Below are 20,033 nucleotides of genomic sequence, written 5' to 3' on the forward strand. Positions count from 1 at the left end.
CGAGCCGCGAAGCGCCACGATGGATGACGCTAAGGGTGAGAACATTTTCAAAAATAAACCCTGTTTTTCTTTGATTTTGAGAACTTTTTATTACTTTTCCCTTCCATTTTACATATGTGCACAAGAATTTTCCCCTCCAATTTTTCGCCCCCTTACTTCGGCTCCCGGGACCGTCGCCCCGTTCGTCCCCCCTCCTACGGCAGGTACTGTAGTTATCTATTTTTATTTGAAAAATATTAATGTTTTTGGACAGAATATGTGTATATGATGATTTAAATTACACGTGTCAGCAACGAATCTTTTAGGTTTTTGAACAACAAATAACAATTTGTGTGTAGTATAAAATACCTAACTGTTTAAGGTGGATCACCACCCGGAAGTCAGTACATATTTTAGCCCATTCCCTTAACTATTGCGCAATGAAACGTTACATATTATAATTATTGTACTATAAGATAGAGTTATGTTTCAGCTACAACACAAGACACTGATTTATTTGATTGTGTCTCCTGGTATCGAAAAAGGTAACAAATAGAAGAAAATATTTGATTCGTTTTACAATGAGCACACAAGATGGCACTTGCTGTCAGATCTTACTAGAAGTGCTCAGTTTTATGAAATGTTTATTTGTATGTGTAAAGTGTTTTAAAGTTGCGATCACATTATAAAATAGATATATTGTTTGACCGTTTTTTGTGTTGTGTTTCATATTTTATTTAAATGTTAATTTACATTTAAGGAAACAGATTTTGAGAAGAAACTAGCGCAGAACGCCATAATGCGTTGTTGTCAAATTTGTACGTTTACTGTGGTAGTCACAATAAGAAAATTCCTGCATTCTAGCGTTGCAGTTCGAGAAGCGGTACTTTGCTGTGAATTGCGGTAAGGGTCGAAAACTAATTTCTCCAGTAAGTATCCAAGCAGAATTCCATGATTATTTCCTTTATTATCTGACATCAGTAAACACACGACACTATCTGGCAACGCTGCACTATTAGCATAGCACCGAGAGTACCTAGTGATCCGCCTTAAGAAAGAACAGGGACATTTTCGCATCCTGACTTCAGTTATAAAAATAAAAATTAAAAAAAAAAAAAAAACGGGATTAGAGCCAAAACCAAAGGACTAAATCGGAAGTTTGCTAGCCTTAATGTTGTCTTTAAGAAATGACAGAGATTTTTGAACACTTTGTACAGTATTATGTGAGTACTGAGCATACCATATGGACTCTACGTTAATGACTAGACTCATTCTATTGTGCTGGTCTGGTGTGTATTTCTCGTCTGCATCAAAATTTAACCCTTGACGAGCTGAGGTGTTAATTTTTCAGAAAGAACACTTCTTAAAATCTGTTAAGAGTCTTCATGCCGGCGAAATTAAAATACCGCTAATTTTACAGTAATTATGTGGTATCTTCAAATAGATAAAAGATAATTGAAATATGGAACAAGAGCGCCCTAGACAATATTATTTTGCATGAGGTACCGTTATCACAAGTCACCTAGTGGCTTTCCGTTTTCAGCTGTTTAGAAACGCGAAAATAAATGCCGATTTTCAAAATGGCTCGAAATCGAAAGCAGATAAGTGAGTCGTGATAACGGTTTCTCATGTAAAATAATATTGTCTAGGGCGCTCTTGTTCCACATTTATCTTTTATCTATTTGAAGATATCACATAATTACTGTAAAATTAGCGGTATTTTAATTTTGCCGGGATAACAGTGAACTGACTGAAAGAGTGTTTTCTCTCAAGACACGCTTAGTGGACAAACAAAAGTAACACCTATTAACACTAATTATTTCAGAATACTTTCCCCGAGAGGGTTTTCAACAAGCCCGCATCCACGGAGGCATGGGGCCGGCAACCCTTAAATTTTGCTGTCCCCCCTAAATTTGCAAATGAATTATATTATTATGGTTGGATCAGGCCCCCCTAATTTCTACCGCCCCCCACATTTTTGGGCTGGTTATGGGTTTGGTTTTCAGTACAAAGGAAATCGGACGGAAATTTTCTCGGGCCACCTTCTAAATTCATCACTGCTTATTAATACGCTCAGGTAAGGGGATCACTGCAGTAAAATATAATGTCAAAGAGATGACTTATAAAGAATTCTAAAAATACTTGTTCTAAAAATATAATGCATCTCTCCTGTTAATAATGAGAGCTGCAAACAAGTGTCATTCAGCTCCTTTAACCAATACATCTTTAAATTGGTCAACACAATTATTATACGGTAAACTGTTTCCAAAATCATGGATTTTTAAAAAGTTCTGCTTCTTTTTAACGTCCTACGATTATTACAACGAGACTAAAGATGACTGTGTTGAAATGGATGAGAATGGTGGAATGAAGAAATGGGAGGAAACGGGAGAATTTCGAGAAAACTGCTACGCACGGTGTTTGTTCACCACATCAGAAAGCCCACTTGGCATGGCCTAGTATTTAATCAATGACCCCACACACCAAATGATTTCTTTAAAAACTAAAGTCAGATAATTTTTTAAAGAATCTTCGGTACTGCATAAAATTTTTCGTTAAAATCGGTCTGTTCTTATCGAGCAATCAACGATTTCCCAAGAATTTTAAAGTTAGAAACTAAAACTCGAATCAGGGCAGCTGCAATAGAATTGTCCATTGTGCGTTCTGATGCTTCCATTTATACATAAACTCCACTTCTGTATATTCGCCATACAATATATTAAAAATATGTTTTAAAAACTATTTCAATTACAACTATGCTAAGGGACAACTTTTATGTGTTCGAAGGCGGCGCTTTGAGTCTTCTTTAAAAGCTATTAGGAAATGAGAGGGCTGTGATGTAGCAAGTGCCGTAGTGCGTCCGAATAGCTAACACTCCTTTATCACACGGTAATGTCGTTTCACTGTCTTTGTTTTTATTCGCCTAGCTCACACTCCATCAATTATGACCCACGCTTTAGCACAACTATGCTAAGGGACACCTTTTATGGGTTCGAAGGCGGCGCTTTGAGTCTTCTTTAAATGCTGTTAGCAAATGAGAGGGCTGCGGTGTTGCCAAGCACTGTAGTCCGTTTGAACAGCTAACTCTCTTTTATCACACGGCAACGTCATGTCAAATCTTCGTTTTCATTCGCCTAGCTCACATTCCATCAATTATGTCCCACGCTTTAGCACTCAGTTTATTAATGTAAGTTCTTAAAACTGCTGTACAAATATCGACTTATAAGAAGAGAAGAAAAGGTATTTGAAAAAGAATAGACTTTTGTGTGAGTGTGTGTATTAAATTTTTGACAAACTATAATTCACAAATTCTGTAACAATTAGAACAATATGCAAAATAAAGTAGAAGCGTTTCTTGAGAAAAAGATGGTCAACCCATTTGGTTCTAGTTACAAGAAAATGTGAATCGGTTTCTGAGAATTTCTCGAATTGTATCGCCGCGCCCGCCCGCGCATTTCGGTACAGAAAAACTTTCCTGTCTAAAGCAGGACTCGTGTTCATGTTGAGATATTGCTTCGGAAAACTGCATCAGAAGCTTAATGCTTACATTAAAGAATGACTCCTTTACACCACAAACCCAAAAATACACCAAATATTTTTTTTTATGACCCCAGAAATCGTCGACCAGTCTATCAACTGAAATCGTGAATACAATAAATAAATAAAATAATAATAATAATCTTTGTAATTTCTCCAAAACTACAAATAAAGATTTACACTCAGTTATGTTTTATTCAAAACAATTGACCATTAGAACTTGAATATTTATTTTTACACCCAATTGTGAAAATGGATAAAAGTAGCATACTGCACTGATTTCTCATTGGTATGAACGCGAGTAACTTTTCGAGCTGCTTTTGTCCAGTGTTGCTACAAGCGAGGCTGTGCTTCAAAAGTGGATTTGAACTATTTGTAGCCCAAACATCAGATGTCTGAGTTGGCAATGGTCAGGTGACGATCGCAATTTCTCACTGTTGACGGTGATACATTAGGGTAAATTCCATACTACGTCAATTGCAATATGAACTGGGCAGGCGGTGATAGTATACAATGGGCGATTTTTCTTATTTTTAAGGAGACATATTTGCAGTTTTGTGGGCTCTGAAATACACTTTACAACGTTATAGTATGTCTATTCATTGTTATTTTTAACTTTTTAAATTCATTTGCTAAATTCTATATTTGGGGGGCATGAATTTTCAAATATTTATTGTAGCTTCACTTATGCATTATGTTAAGATGGACAACACAGTAACACAATTAAATCTGGATACTGGAACAATGGAAACTTAAGGAAAGTACAGTTGTAAGATCTGGAGGTTAAAAAGTACTGAAACCAGAATTGAACTCGTACCGATGTTAATTTTCGTAAAACTATTGTTCATTGTGAATAGAACATACCTTTTATTGTATTATATAATACTAATAACTCGTGATTCCATAAATAAATATAAAAAAGTAGCGCAGTCTTAAAAATTATACAGGGCCGGATCCAGAATTTTCTGACGGGAGGTGCACCAATAACTACCAGTACATTTGAACTAAATTTGATTTTTTTAAATGGCTTTAGGCAACTGTGGTGTGCATGAGGAATTGCCCTGGAAATGCTAAATACCTACTCTTGGCGAATTCTTTTCCTTCAATCTGCAGAATATTGACTTAAACTCTTGATTTTGCACAACTTCCCTTTCTTTTAAGCCCAAACGGAAGCATGACAGCAGAAATTTTCAGAAAGTGTTGCTATTTTCACTGCTAGCTTCTCACTTTAGGTAGTGTATATTTACAATCTAGGGGAGGTGCACGTGTACCTTTGCACCCCCCTCTAAATCTGACCCTGCATGTAAATAATTAAAAGCAGCCCAAAAAGGTAGCGTGTCGCCCAGTTTGAAATTTTGCTAGCGAGGGCATTTTAAAAATCGCGCAACCCGCTACTCGTAGCCCAATCTGGCAACACTGTTCTCGTCTTTTGTGAACATCTTATGCTCCCGATTTCTTTGCTTCTTTAAAATAATAATAATACAAGTATGTTGTCATTTCGAAAAGAACAAAATCTTATTTTCCATGCGGAATCATATCAAGAGTAGAATATATTCTACAGTGGGCATATTCATGCGCATGCAAGTTAGTTTTTTTCTCCCTCCCCGTAGAGTGTGTCAGTAACTGGCACTCAGTCAGGCCTGGTAAAACTACAAAGCGGTAGATCGTCAGGGAACTTATTTACATTCTCTGTGGCTCATGACGTAAGATTAGACACACACAATCTATTGTAGCTCAGTGTAGGTTGTTGTTTCTTTCTTTTCTATTTCCAAGGATGCGTATTTAAAACTCCAATACACCTGCTATCTTCAGCAAAAATGTTTGTAATTAACGAACTATGTTTAATAAGACAAACACTCTAAATTTCATCTACAATTCCATTCTCATAATATTCAATACATCTAAATTTGCTACTACATAATAGAAATATGTAATTGTGTTTTTAGATTTATTAGAGAAGTGGTGTCACGTAAAATGGCTATGCTATGAATCGCCATTTTTCCCCCTAAAATAACTGGAGTACTGTAACAGGAACAGCAAACTTTATTCGAAAGCTATGGATAAACGCTGTTATTAACTTTCTTAATTCATTAACGTCAGTCATGTCAGAATAATGTCACAATAGCAATTCTAAATAATACAAATGTAAAAAAAATAAAATCCTCCGGGCCGGATTTGAACCAGCGACCTATGGATATCTCTACTTAAGCTAACTACAGTCCACCGCTCTACCAACTGAGCTACCAGAGGATACATGCTATAAGCTTCTTTACGAGAAAGTTATCTACGACTGTATTTTGCAATTTTGTAATTCACTTTCACCAAAGTGTTTACCAGAGCCATCTATGCGAGACAACTGTAATTAATTAAGAAATAAGATTCTCCATGTTTCATGCACTTTTCTCATCACAAAAGTGTAATTTACCTTCTGTGTCCAGCAAGTCTTTTGGCAATTACTGGCAACATGTAATTCATCATCTTGTCAGGATGACAAAAGCACAAATACAATGAATGTAATACTTTTTAACAGAGATTGACTTCAATTCCGACTTATAACAAATAAAGGGCAATAGAAGACTCAATAAGGTTGTCTCTTAATAATAATAATTTTAAAACCCATGTAAGGATTCAAGATCAAGATCAAGGTGACAAATACTTTTATACACCAACAATTTAAGCATGCCAATATATTTCAGTGGTATTAGGCAAAGTCTGTATGTGATTTTCCGAACTCCCTGTACTATTTACATTAAATTGCTACTATAGCGAGAGCAGGTGTTCACCATATCTTCCTAGATTTTTTAAGATTCTTCGAGGCTAAAGCTAACGCATGTGCTGTGATAACTCAATCGCTCCGGGGTTGAAATTCAAGCAATATTACATTATAATCAAATAATCTTTGTGCATGTGATCCTGGGTTTGATTCCTAGTAAGGACATAGAGTCTCCTGTATAAATTACACATCGTGAAGTAATTCAACCAGTACCTCAACTCAAAGCCGAGTCTTTAGAATTCACGTAAAAAGAATACCCGAAAGTAAGCTGTTCCCTTAAAATTCAAGGGAGAAACGGCAAAATAACCCATTTTCTTAAACTTCAAGAAAGAAAAAAAAATACCTGAATGTAAATCGTTTCCTTGAAGTTCAAGGACGGAAATAAACCACTTCCTTAAAACACAAGGGATCAAAAATACTAAAAAATAATCCATTTCCTTAAAATTCAAGAGAGAAAATACTACCCGAAAGTAAGCCGCTTCCTTAAAATTTACGTGAGAAAAATAATCGAATGTAAGCCGTTTCCTTAAAATTCAACGGAGGAAATACCCCAAAGTAAGCCGTTCCCTTAAAATTCAAGGGAGAAAAATATTCTAAAGTAATCCTTTGCTTAAAATTCAAGAGAGAAAAGAATACCCCGAAAGTAAGCCGCTTCCTTAAAATTTAAGAGAGAAAAATGCCTGAATATAAGCCATTCCCTTAAAATTTAAGAGAGAAAAATACCCGAATATAAGCCATTCCCTTAAAATTCAAGGGAGGAAATAGCCCAAAGTAAGCCGTTCCCTTAAAATTCAAGGGAGAAATATATCCTAAAGTAATCCTTTCCTTAAAATTCAAGAGAGAAAAGAATACCCGAAAGTAAGCCGCTCCCTTAAAATTTAAGAGAGAAAAATAATCGAATGTAAGTCGTTCCCTTAAAATTCAAGGGAGGAAATACCCCGAAAGTAAGCCGCTCCCTTAAAATTTAAGAGAGAAAAAAATCGAATATAAGCCGCTCCCTTAAAATTCAAGGGAGGAAATATACTAAAGTAAGTCGTTCTCTTAAAATTCAAGGGAGAAAAATATCCTAAAGTAATCCTTCCCTTAAAATTCAAGAGAAAAGAATACCCGGAAGTAAGCCGAAAAAAATCGAATGTAAGCCGTTTCCTTAAAATTCAAGTCCAAAGTAAGCCATTCCCTTAAAGTACAAAGGAGGAAAATATCCTAAAGTAATCCGTTTCCTCACAATTCAAAATAGAAAAGAATATCCGAAAGTAAGGCGCTCCATTAAAATTTAAATGAGAAAAATACCCGAATGTATGCCGTTCCCTTAAAATGCAAGGGAGAAAAATATCCTAAAGTAATCCTTTCCTTAAAATTCAAGAGAGAAAATAATCATGATTATGCCCGTTAGGCTAAGAGAGACGAATGATTAAGGCAAGTGAATGGCGATTGAAGAATTAGTGGAATGAGAATGTGGGAAGAAATTAGAGAACCCCGAGAAAACTCACGAACACAATTTTATACACCACAAACTTACATAGCCGCAGATCGAACTAGGAACCTCATGCTATACCATACTTAAAAAAAAAAAGTAGCTGATTTATTGAACGTTCTCAATACTTTAATATCCCTAATTATCACTATTTTTACTTCATTTTACTTTTTTACATTAACCTTTGAGAACAGAAGCACAAACAGAGAAAAGAGGACACTACCAGGTCAATTCCAAAGACTCTCCTAACGGCAGAGATGAAATGGGTCAGTGGGTCGTAGGTCAAGATTTGTGAATGAGTCAGGGGTTGTGGGTCAACAGGACGTGACCCACGGCGACCCAACACCAACTCTGACCCACTATGACCTACCACCCACTACGATCCACTGACTCACTATCTCAGTGCATTGAAGACAGCATCTTTTGAACAGTGGTGAATTTGTCTACGTTTTACTTTCAACGCCTCCATTTTCTTCCTTTTTTATTTATTCTCGTATTTACTTACCTGAGATGAGTATATCTAAGTAAAAAAAGAACTTCGGACACTTTTAGATATTGATATTTGTAACTGTAATAACAGCAATAGGACTTACAACTTGGCTTTCGAGACAGTCAAATTTTGCACTTTTTTGTTTAATTAATTAATTCTGGCCTACTTTACTTTGATTTGAGACTATCAAATTACGTATCTGCAATTCAACAAGGAAATAATTATATACGATAATAAAATTGAAATCCATCATAATATGGCACATGACAAATACCTTACCATTTTATCTGATAAAGGAGATCCACCGGTATTGTAACAGCGGTACTTGAGCGATTCACGGTAGAAATTTAAATTACGATTAGTGATAATTTCACAGCCAGTTTTTTATTTATTTATTTATTCCAAGTGTAAAATCTTTAGTCAGTACAGAGACGAGTGTGGGTCATGAGTCAGAGTTGATGACGATGGGTTTTGGTGAGTGGTGGATCAGAGTAGATCAAGGTGGATAGTGGGTTATGGTGGGTCGTGCGTTAGAGTTAGTTACAGTGTGTCGTGGGTCACGGTAGGTGGTGGATCAGTGGGCCATGGGTCAAGTTTTCAATGACCCACGCCACCTCTGCCCACCAGGAATAGAACCCGGGACCATATACACCAATGGCACCCACACACTAGCCACTAGACTAGCAGGGTGGGCTCTACTGGGCCATCGTGCCCCTTTTTCAAAGTTGAAATTTATACAAAAAGTGTGGTTTATTTGCAGATCAATAATGTATATTAAGGACTGAACATACAAAACATACAGTGTTTTTCAAGCATGTGCACGTACTTTTTTTTTTTTTTTTTTTAAATCAGAATGTAGGATGTGATTGCGAAGTCCTTTGAATCTCCAATAATACAAACACATCACTTACAAAGTCCTTTAAAAAAGAAATAAATTATGCAAAAATTCAGATAAATTATACTTTACTATTAAAACAAGCACAATTGTTATAAATCAACAACATAAAGAAGTGTTATATTAATGTTCTGTGAATTGATGCTCGAATATTATAGAAGGCGTTTCATAACAACATCTAAAAATCCTTATGGTATACGGTAGTTATGTGTGTGTGTGTGCTAATATGATAATTGCAATGGGCTTGCAATATAAATGACCACTTTGGCTGCTTAACTACCGAAAATGGTCGTACGACTAATAGCTTGTTGTCAGAGAGATAGGAGTTAACGTTCAATGTTGCTAGAGCGGATGACATAAAACACAACTGACATCAACTCCTACGTTCAGCCATATGAGTTATTAGTATATACTCTCTGCTTTATTTTTCAGCCTGTATGTAGTCTCTCTAGAGCCGGAGTCTCCATAGTTGGTCTACAGAACTTCGAAAAACCTATAAAACTAAGGTGTATATATATATATATATATATATATATATATATATATATATATATATATATATATATATATATATATATATATATATATAGTGATAAACCTCTTTTGAAAGTAAGCGATTCTTAACTGCTTTCTCGCTTCCGTGTAACCTAATGGTTAGCACAAGTGAAATATTGCTAGCTCTACTACGTCCCACGTTTAGAACTTTTACGCTAAAGGAGACCGATATTCTCCACGAGATTAGAAATAAGGTTTTTGCCGTCTCGTCCCGTGAATTTTCTATAAATCTTGTCTCGAAGATTTTTTCTCCCTTCGCCTGGATTCTCGAAAAAGTTTTCGTTTTGTTTCGTTTTGTAAATTTGTGTACAAAATTTATGCCCTAATTTTTATCTAAATTGTGTAAATTTATGTATAATATTTATGCCCAGATTTTAATCCTAATTTTGTAATTTTATGGATAATATTTATGCTCTGATTTTTCTTCTAATTTTGTAAATTTATGTACAAAATTTATGCCTTGATTTTTCTTCTAATTTTGTACATTTATGTACAAAATTTATGCCCTCATTTTTCTCCTAATTTTGTAAATTTATGTCCTGATTTTCTCCTAATTTTGTAAATTTGTATACAAAATTTGTGCCCTGATTTTGCTCCTAATTTGTAAATTTATGTATAATATTTATGCCCTGATTTTTCTCTTAATTTCACCTATAAGTTACTAGAATCCCTTTACGCCACGAGAGGTCTACAAAGTGTGTAATGTAAGAATATGTATTATTGTAGCATATTGTGTAATGACTTGCGTATCTTTAAACGTTCATAAACGCTCCTCATTTTGTTCGTACAGTCACTTTCACAATTTATAATTTTTATACTATGAACACTATTTTCGTATTCATGTAACAACGCAGGAAGTTGTTTTAACGCTTGCTTTAACATCGCATCTTTTGCTGTGCAGACTGCTCAAAATTCAGAAAATAAAATTGTGAACCTAAAAATTGATGTTGTTGGGGAACGATGCCACTTTTTGAGGTGAAACTGATGACCCTCAGCAAGCTCTTCATTATGATACTACCAAGAGGACAGTAGGTAGTATCGTTAATGAGCCCTCTTATGTTCTAATTTCTGTTTAATTAAAATATTATCCACATACAATATATATATATATATATATATATATATATATATATATATATATATATCAGTCCATAGCCAGTGGCGTATTTAGAGGGGTCATCCCGCTCGAGCCCTCATTGAGTGCAAGGGTTTTTTTTCTTTTAATGTGCTTGCAGCAAGAAGATAAAAACTCACGAAATTGTCGCCTAACGTCTCTTGTCGCAATGCAGAACAAAAGACAGCATATCTGAAACAGAATGACCCATCCCTCTTCACCTCCATCCTACCACACACCAATCAACACTTTTAACAAGCGAATATTTTATTGTAGAGAAACGTTTAAAAGCTCCACTCCAATTCGGCTCTCTCTGTTCTTGACACTTTACTTCTGCGCATGTTTGTTAATGTATAACTACAGTATATATATGCATATGTGTATGTGTGTCTGTCTTTGTGTGTAATAGCCATACTTGCAGATCTGGATTCATGTTCGACACAAAATAAGCCTATGATGTATTCAGTTTTGCCCCAAAATTTTCAGCCCCCGTCCCCATTGAAACTTTCTGGATATGCGCCTGTCCATAGCTGAACACACTAACATACTTCAGGGTAAACTCACATGTGTATTTTTCAAGGGGAAAAAATGAGGGAGTAAGAAGTACGTCCAGGCTTTTGTGAATCTTTTATCGTCGCTAATTTTGTCGAGGAGTTGGAAGCTTAAAATATAGACTATAAAACGATAATCATGCCTGTTATGCTGTATGGTTGTGAAACTTGGTCACTGAGGAAAAGAATGCAGACTGAAAGTATTTGAGAATAAAATACTGAGACGGATATTCGGACCCAAGAAGAACGGGAATGGGGAATGATGGAAACTTCATAACGAGGAGTTGCATAATTTATACCGTTTACCAACCATTGTTAGAGTCATCAATTCTAGGAGGCTCAGGTGGGCAGCTTATGTAGCCAGAATGAAAGAAAGCAGGAATGCTTTCAAAGTCTTAACTGGATGACCAATCGAAAAACGACCATTAGGAAGATTCAGGCACAGATGGGAGGACAATATTAGGATAAATATCACAAAAATAGGAATACAAAGTAGAAACTGAATCCAGTTGGCTAAGGATAGAAGTCAATGGATACGTTTTGTGAACTCGGCATTGGGTTCCGAGTTAGTTTTAGTTGCTTAAGAAGTATGTCATTCGATCACAATATTAACTGATGCTTTAATTTTGTTTGAAGGAATTGATGTTTATGCGCTGTATATCCTACGACAGCACATTCGTAACGGTGACACACATACTCTTTACGCCATTACTATTTGTAATATTGTAGAATTTCCCAAAGAAAATCTGTTAACATTTCGTGGTTGGCTTCTGGCTCTCTGAGGTCAAATGGTTCATAAAAATACAACAAAGATTTAACACTATATTCGAATCTAATGGAATAGCACAACAAAATGTTCACTCTGAAAGTTATTTCCATTTTTTTTTTACATCATACTAAAACGTATAAGTAAGAGAGAAAAAAGTACGATTTCTATAAGTAGAAGGAACTAATTCTCATGAGTGGATTACTTTAAAAGGATCGCTTTGGTTCTCTACAATTTACGTACCATTAGGTATATTGCAATAACACACATTTCCTTAATAGCCCTCTGAAGCCTTTTAAACTGGAAACTAACCGGTGTGCAATTTATCAGCGATTTGTTGTGAAAAGTATCACGGAGTGCATTTAGGTCAAATATTGCAATATTGCGAAGAAATACTGGACAAATCTCCGAAAAAATTGGAACAAAACATTGCAACCAGCAATGATAGTCTATAAACTAAAAATTTAACTGATTTCGTTATTTTAAAGTAATATCGTAAAATTGTTGGAAAATATATCTCGAAAAGGTCACACATACATTGTGTGTGCTAGCAATCAATTTCAGCAATTGAATTCATCAAATCGGAATGCTACCTTGTTAGTATATGCTGATGGTAAGTAAGTAAATGTTTTGCTTGAGGAAACCAAAGGTTGATCACCGCAGAAGCCATAAACCCTATCCTGTGTTAAATGCCAAACAGAATTCCCTCTAGTCTATCACGACTAGTGATGTGAGGTGGAAAATTTTCCATTTCAGAAAATTTTCCCCTATATTTTTCCGGAAAATTTTCCTTTCTAAACAAATATCAGTGATCAAGTAACAATTCCTCATTAACCATAAAATTGATTGATTTCATGTATAGAAACGTTAAAAGGTGGAAAATCGTTTAAAGAATCTGAAAATGTTCATGGGTCAGAAAATTTCCGGTAGTATATAGGAACAAGTAAAACATTTTATCATGAATCGAAAAATTTTCAGTCGTGTATGGAAAAATTGAAAACCTTTTTATAATTTTCATCATTTTGAAGCAAAAAGTTAAAAAAAAAAACTTTTTATGAATCGGAAAGTTTCATTTTTCTGTAGAAACAAGTGAAAGGAATTTTCATGGATCGGAAAATTTTCATAATGACGTAGAAACAAGTCAGAAAACTTTTCATAACCCGGACAATTTTGAATATTATCTATAGTAATGTTAGGTGGAAAATTTTCCAATATATTTAACTGCACATTGCGCTATAAAACTGGATTCCTGTAAAGGAAGATTAGACAGCATCAAACTATAATTTTTCAGTTAGCTTTCGGGAACCGGAAATTCTAATATTTCAAGTTATCAAGTAAAAACTTACATAATGTTTCTCTTTCTTTTTCTCTCTCTCTCTCTCTCTCTCTCTCTCTCTCTCTCTCTCTATATATATATATATATATATATATATATATATATATATATATATATATATATATATGTGTGTGTGTGTGTGTGTGTGTGTGTAAAGTGCAGGGAACATAAATCGAGTTCATAGAGTACAAATATCCCATCCTATTGTTTAAAATGTAAGGAGAAAGCGAAAAGAAACCTTTGTGAATTTATCGATTATTTCAAAAACAGAAAATTCCACTATTTCCTCACATATACGCCTGCCTATGTAAAAAATAAAACTTTCAGTTGCTTATGAAGATTATTTTTGTAACAGAAATAAGAAGAAATACTTTGAGTTTATTGTGTTTAAAGCTATGAGAAAACATTGTCTTAAATTAACGAAATATGATTTTGTGAGATCAAAGGTGAATTTTGAGGGAAGAATACATTTCAGTTTTTGAAACATTTTTGCAGAAATGAAGAATTTTTAGATTTTCACTTCATGAAACTTTTTCAGACAATATTTATAACAAATAAATTTACGGCTAATCATCGATGTCGGAATCAGTGGAGTATGTTTTTATGAATTGAAAAATTTTCCAGAAAATTTTCTGGAAAATATTCCGGAAAATTTACATCACTGATCACGACTCAGTGTGATCGCAGTTCCAGTTCGGCAAGACAACTAAAAGAACATATAGTGTCATCTTCCCGTTCCTGTTCTGAGTAATGGACCTTCTATACCACACAAATTTAATATTTTACCTTGGAAAAAACAAGTGTCTAGCTCGAAATCCTCTCCATGACAGATGAAGTACAGATTACATGTGTAGTTTGTACTGACAAAGGAGGAGGAGGTAAGAATCACCACCACATAAGCAGAAATTCACGTTTTTCATTAGTAAATTACTATACTGTTTATTAAGATGTTCATACAGGGTGCATCAAAACAACACCGACAACGTTTGGGAGGGATTCCTGACACCAAGATAAGACAAAAAGTATATATTGACCTGGGTGTAGATATTCATTTCGGGGTTATAGGCTGCCGAAAACATGAAAAAATGAACTTTAAAAATCCATAGATCCAATACTGTGGGACCTACTGTAGTCGGGCCAATACTTCATTTGGGAACTAATATCTGCGGTATTCAAAAATACATGTTTCAGACTCCTGCGGTACTCACGAAACAATTTTTATAGAGGGAGATTGGCTACGCGCATATTTGATGTCTTCACCAACTACTCCTATAAAAATTTGTTGTGAAACTACCGCAGGATTTTGAAATTTGGATAGGCACATATTAGGATACCGCAGATATTAGTTCCTAAGTGAAGTCTTGACCCGACTACGGTAGGTCCCATTGGAGCTATAGACCTTTAAATTTCATTTTTTCATGTTTTCGGCAGCTTATAACTCCGAAAGGAAGCATCTGTGCACCCAGGTTGGTCTATACGTTTTGTTTTATCTTGAAGTCAGGAATCATCTTCCAAACGTTGTCGGTGTTGTTCTGTATAAATATTTCAAACTCAAGGAATATTCTCTACCCCTTCCCCATAATGACGCCCCTGTGGCAACCGTGTATACTAGGTATCATATGTTAAACCAGCCATATCATAATACTGAAAATATACTATTAACAACGCAAAACTCCTAATTGATTAAATAAAATACTTAGGATTAACACTTACATGGGGTTAAAAAGAATTTAAACATACCAGTGACATCACAAACCATAATTTAGTCGAGAAGTGCACATGTATTTTACTCATGCCATGTATCTCGTATCAGATAGAGAAAAGCACAACAGTTTCCAATAGCCACGAATAAAACAAATCTTTTTTAGGTTCTAACTCTTTCATGCTTTTTCTAATTCGAAATTTATTCCAACTGGCGTGTTCATTCCTCGCCTGGGCAGATTCCTATTTAACTGAAGTTTGTTAAAATAACAATGTGTGACTTTGATTTCTGATTTAAATCAAGTAGTGATCCCGATAACCGTATCAACTGTAACGAATTCAAAAAATAAAAACTTTTAAAATAGTAATGTTGAATTTACATACAAGAACAATGCAATATAAGACATACCAAAAAAGACAAAATGCATTACGAGCATACTCTTTTAAGAAAAATCCACTCGCTCAAAAACGAACAAAGAAAAGAAAGAAAAATAATGGAAACTAATGAAAGCAAATACTAAAAGACAAAGCAGAAACTCCAAGATAAAGACTCTGATTTAGTTGTTCTGAACTTAATGTGTATTATGCATTTGATAAATTTGTGCAGACAGCAAAGCTTAAAAATCATTGTTTACAACTGACGTCAGAAACATGACAATGTTGTCAGAGGTTCTATGTGAATTATTTTAGCATGTGCATAAGCTATTTTCTTTCTTTTTTTTTAAAAAAAAAAGAAAAAACAAGACACCAAAGCTGAACCTAACCAAATTTCAGTGAGAAGAGTCGATCTAATTACTCAAATTTTCATTTTGGAATAATTTTTCTTTTATTGTTCGAACAAACAGTCAATGTGTGTTTTTTTTTTTTTTGAAAAATAATTTTTGCTTATTGTTTTAGACTTTAAATCCATTTTTAACGTTCACGAAATGCAAAAACTGGACCTACAGCGTAATAAGGATTTATACTTACCGAGGATTGAACCGAATTATCCGCAGAGAAAGAAGCTAATTCGGAAAACATTTTCCTTTCTGAAATTAGGATTACAGTACAATCCCTCAAAACCAAACTAATTGGGGCTGAAGCCTGTTCGGATTTCTTGGGGTTCGGATTACCCGGGAAATAATATTACTTACTTATTTAGTCACTGAATTGGCGGTAAAACAACGACTGAAGTTAGACAGGGTGGCCCAGTGGTCGAAAGGGCAGTGACCTTGACTGGCGGGTGTACACTCATGTCCAAAATGATTGTCGCATATTTATAACTGTCTTCTTGTAAGAATATAATTAGATAATGATTTAGAATAAGCATTGTCTAAAAATGTTAAAACCTTAAAAAAACTAAATTTGTGTGATTAAATCTATTTTTTTTTTCATTTTCCAGCTGTAGTTATTTTTTTTCTCCTGAGAACGTGTTCGGATTTTCCGGGTTTTCGGATTTCCGGGGTTCGGATTTCAGGGGTTGTACTGTATTAAAACTTTATATTAAATTTAGTTATAGTGTACACAACTAATTGAAAAAAATGCAAGACAATTGTTTCTGCAGTTACTGGACTTCAACAAAATTACTACAGTAAATTTCCAAGTATCTCAACCCACCACCGCACGAATATATTTTTCTTGCTTTTTAAACTTCATTTGTTTATTTTTGCAATAACGAATGTACGTGTTAAGAAAGAAAAAAGAAACATTTACATGCGGAAAATTGATAACAAATATATCAATTAACTCATGACAAGTTATTTACATTTTTTTAATTTTTTTTTTGTAATGAAAGCACTTAAATAAACAGCACTAAAATAGCTTATGGTGTAAGGAGTCTTTTGTTTGAACCCAAGGCATATGAACTTGCGATGGACATGTCCGTGGATTTCCCTAAGATTTCCTCCTTTCCACAAGTTGTCCCACTATTATTCACCTTTATTATTCATCCATCCTACATGACATAATCGCAAAATGTTAAACGAAAAATTTCATTCCAAGAAAGCGCATAATCCGTCCAAGAACAATTGGAAGTTTGGTGTATATTATTAGGATTGCCAACTTTTGAAAATTGAAATACCGGACACCTTTCTGGAGTACGTATACTCTTAAGAGTCTTCATCCCGGCGAAATTAAAATACAGCTAATTCTACAGTAATTATGTGATATTTTCAAATAGATAAAAGATAATTGAGATATGGAACAAGAGCGCCCTAGACAATATTATTTTGCGAGAGGTACCATTATCACAAGTCACCTAGCGGCTTTCCGTTTTCAGCTGTTTAGAAACGCGAAAATAAATGTCGATTTTCAAAATGGCTCGAAATCGAAAGCAGATAAGTGAGTCGTGATAACGGTATCTCATGTAAAATAATATTGTCTAGGGCGCTCTTGTTCCACATTTCGATTATCTTTTATCTATTTGAAGATATCAGATAATTACTGTAAAATTAGCGGTATTTTAATTTCGCCGGGATGAAGACTCTTAAGATTGTGACATCATCGCTCATCAAAAATGGTTATTTCAAATAAAATTGAGCGATTCGGAGTTCGAATTTAATAACTTTAGTTACTTTTGAAGCATTTATTAAACTTAGTTATTTCCGTTTTGGTTGAATCGGTACATGTAATTTTTGTAGTCTACTATCAATAATACATTGTATTTATGGCATGCCTAAAATATACTTGAAAAATAAGCCTTACCAGTTTCGCCGGGGCTAGTAATGTCTCATAATACCTACATATTTTTACTAGAACTGGATGCATTATTTAATTCGAAGATGTAGCTGAGGATGAAGCAGTGCTAGATGCGCTCTTGAAAATGTACTTTTGTTGACCCTTTAGCAGTTTTGATAAGTTCAGTAAAATTTCCTACCTTCAACTCTTAAGCAAATTCCACGTACGACATGTCGATATCAAAGCGAATTATAAGCCCTACTTTAACCATGTTCATCGATAAACGATTCTTTTCGTCACTCCAAAATATACCTAATCTGAATAGAACATAGAATAGAATTAGCAATAGGAATATTACCGGATATTTAACGTCCAGTTTTGAGGTCGTACCGGACACCGGACAAGGAGGTCAAAAATCGAACTGTCCGGTAAAATACCGGACGGTTGGTAACTCTGATATTATTGTAAACACAAAACGTAACAAATTTGGTATTTCTTATTATCTATGTATCTAGAGGATAGAAATAAGGAAAACAAAACCGGACGTTTGACAAATATTAGGGAGAAAAAATGTACAACGGTTTGTTTGCCTGGAACTTGCCTGATATTCTCTGTGCACAGGAAAGATGCCGTTATGGCTGAGTAACAATAATAATTTTCGGCCATCTAATTATTTTATTTTTCTAAGAGATATTAACATGTGATTGATTAACCAATACCTCTGGATATAACAGTTTTCTCAAACAATGCGTTTATCCTAAACTAGCACAGAATTAATGTCAACACTCTAACCAAATCATTTTTTTTCTTAAAGACATATTGGCATATAATACTGAACAAGTATCAGTTGGTATATTTTCCTGGGCGCGGTGGCTCAGTGGTAGAGCGTTCACCTCTGGTACATGAGGTCCTTGGTTCGATTCTAGCTCGCGCCGAGTGAACTTTGTAGTGGATAAACACCGTGTTCGTGGGTTTTCTCGGGGTTATCGCGTTTCATTCCACTTTCTTCAGTCCACCATTTCATTCATTTCTGATCATCACCGTCTCCTTTATCTTAGCCGAAATAACCGTGGGACGTAAAACTTAAAGATTTCCTTTTATTTTTCGATCATAAAATTTCAGACACTTGGGAAGTATTTTGAAGAGGGGCATACTTTTCGCCGTTATTCCTTATTTAAACAGCAACAAAACTCAAAAGGTGCTCATCTTTTTTGTGTATAGAAACTGTCCCATTTCTTAAAATTGCTCCAGGAATATTATATATATATATATATATATATATATATATATATATATATATATATATATATATATATATATATATATATATATAATTTGCTCCACAATAACTATTACACACTTCTGAAAGATTTCGCCAGCAAAATGTTAATGAACTGTACGTACGATCTCGAGGGCAAACTCGTGTAATGGTGAATCAGGAATGGTTAGATTGAGACTAGAAATGAAGTGGAAGTTCCTGTTTAAATATAAAAGACCAGACTTGTGCTCATGCATCAATTTCGACATGTTGCACTCATTGCCTTTTGTGGGCATGAGTTCATATAATAGCCACCTGCTCCCACTCATACACAGCTTCTTTTATGTTCAACAAAAAGAAAAATAGTTTTCACTAAACAGTGTTATGAATGATCCAAACGGGACATTCTGCCTATAGGAATTAGAATTAGGAATGAAGATTTCTCGGGTTTCGGCATCTATGATCATGTTAGCCCGTCATGTGTGAGGGATTACGTCCCTCGGCGATCACACTATTCAAGGAAATGGAAGGAGGGGAGCGGCCTGGGACCAACCATTTTAGTATGAATGAGGAAAAAAACAAGAAAAAAATATCACTCAGGATAGCTGGTCTGAAAAAAGATTTTACACTTTTTCCACCGGGAATCGAACCCGAGACCGCTCGCACCAAAGAATGACCTGTCTATAGATGTCGCAATTGTTAACATTCTGCAGGATTAGCCGAAATGAAAATTTTAGACAATAATTTCTAGATCTAACGCCAGCAATTCTTCACTATCAACTATTACTGACAAGTAATGCTGTTCACGATTTGAGACGAGACTAGTCTCGATTCTCAAAAAAAAAAAAAGAAAGAAAAAGAAAAAAAAGAAAAGAAAAGAAAAGAAAAAGAAAAAATCTCGTCTAATTTTGTAAAATTATGTAAAAATTTTATGCCCTCATTTTTTTCT

General features: G+C 34.7%; 1 protein-coding gene and 1 non-coding gene across 9 annotated transcripts in view; both read right to left on the reverse strand.

The window, feature by feature from the left end:
• The window catches only part of LOC145693650 (uncharacterized), a 363,723-nt gene that overhangs the window by 143,702 nt on the left and 199,988 nt on the right, over positions 1 to 20,033 (reverse strand). The window lies entirely within an intron of this gene.
• Positions 5,677 to 5,766, reverse strand: TRNAY-GUA (transfer RNA tyrosine (anticodon GUA)). The gene is given in 2 exon segments: positions 5,677 to 5,712; positions 5,730 to 5,766. It is a non-coding gene; the product is annotated as a tRNA-Tyr (tRNA).

The sequence above is a fragment of the Thermobia domestica genome, chromosome 8 (assembly GCF_964235325.1).
Source record: "Thermobia domestica chromosome 8, izTheDome1.hap1.1, whole genome shotgun sequence".
Classification (NCBI taxonomy): Eukaryota; Metazoa; Arthropoda; class Insecta; order Zygentoma; family Lepismatidae; genus Thermobia; species Thermobia domestica.